Raw genomic sequence first — 1,726 nt, forward strand, 5'->3', positions numbered from 1 at the left:
AGCGGTTAAGCGTCTGCCTTTGGCTCAGGGCGTGATCCCGGCATTATGAGATCGAGCCCCACATCAGGCTCCTCCACTACGAGCCTGCTTCTTCCTCTCCCACTCCCCCTGCTTCTGTTCCCTCTCTCGCTGGCTGTCTCAATCTCTGTTGAATAAATAAATAAAAAAAATCTTAAAAAAAAATACCATATGATCTAGTAATTCCACTACTGGATATTTAATGAGGGAAACAAAAACACTAACTCAAAAAGATATACACATGCCTATGTTTATTGCAGCATTATTTACAACAGCTTAGACATGGAAGCAAGCCAAGTGACCAATAACAGACAAATGGATAAGGAAAATATACACAATGGAGTATTCCACAGCCAAAGAAAAGGGTGAGATATTGCCATTTGAGACAACTTGGATGGACCTAGAGGGTATTTCACTAAGTGAAATATGTTAGAGAAAGACACAATGTCATATGATTCCACTTGTAAGTGGTATTTTAAAAAATGAATAAATAAAAAGCAGAACCAGACCTATAAATAGAATAAACTAATGGTCGCCAGTGGGGAGTGGAGTGGGAGTTGGGCAAAATGGGTGAAGTGGAGAGGAAGGTACAGGCCTCCAATTATGCAATGAGTTAATCACATGAATAAAAAGCCAGAGCATAAGGAATACAATCAGTGATAATGTAACAACAATGTAATGAGACAGATGATAGCTATTCTTGTGGTGAACATAGCGTAATGTATAAGCTTGTCAAATTGCTGAGTTGTATACCTGAAACTAGTATAATATTGTTTGTCAACTATACTCAAATTTTTAAAAATAAACTAGTTTTTTTTAACCTGAAAATAAGTTAAATACAATTTTTGTAAACAAGTTAAATATAATATTGGACTCTAATTTCCCAAGAGCCTTTTTGATGAACACCATTTACATTTCCAGAAGTTTCTGCAGTGCATTTTTCATATCGTTGTTCCTAAGACTATATATCACAGGATTATGAAATGGGGTTATGACAGAATAAAAAAGAGTGTTCCAGATTCATGCTCATATGTTGGGCTCCCATACATGATCAGTACTGAGCCATAGAACTGTGAAACCACAGCCAGATGAGACCCACAGGTGGAGAAAGCCTTTCTTTTCCCAGCTGCTGAAGGGACTTTGAGTACTGCTCTTAGGACCAGAGCATAGGACCCCATGATGAAGAGAAAGGGAATGACGAGGGGCAGAGGACTTAAAGTGGAGAAGACATGCTCTACTACAGGAGCTTTTTTGCAAGTGAGTGCTAGAAGAGGACCCGGATCACACAGGAAGTGGTCAATGATCCTGGATCCACAGAAGGACATTTGGGAGATGATGGTGATGGGAATCAGGAACCAGAAGAAACCAAGTATCCAGCAACTGACCACAAGTTTAGTGCAGAGATGTCTTGTCATAATGGTTGGATAATGTAGAGGCCGGCAGATGGCAAGGTACCGATCAAATGCCATAATAGCCAAGAAAAAGCACTCTGTGGAACCCAAGGAGAAGAAAAAGTAGAACTGGAGAAAGCACCCAAAGATGATGACCTTGGTGTCAGAGAGGAAGTTGGCCAACATGCTGGGGAGAGTGGAGGTGACATACCAGATCTCTAGGAAGGAGAATTTGGCAAGCAAGAGGTACATGGGAGTGTGGAGTCTCTGATCCCAGCACACAGCACAGATGATAGACCCATTGCCCATGAGGGTCA

At 40.9% G+C, this 1,726-nt stretch overlaps 1 pseudogene; it reads right to left on the reverse strand.

The window, feature by feature from the left end:
* Positions 1–927: 927 nt before the first annotated feature.
* Positions 928–1,721, reverse strand: LOC100481150 (annotated as a pseudogene).
* Positions 1,722–1,726: the final 5 nt, after the last annotated feature.

This window comes from Ailuropoda melanoleuca, unplaced genomic scaffold (assembly GCF_002007445.2).
Source record: "Ailuropoda melanoleuca isolate Jingjing unplaced genomic scaffold, ASM200744v2 unplaced-scaffold6552, whole genome shotgun sequence".
NCBI classification, from domain to species: Eukaryota; Metazoa; Chordata; class Mammalia; order Carnivora; family Ursidae; genus Ailuropoda; species Ailuropoda melanoleuca.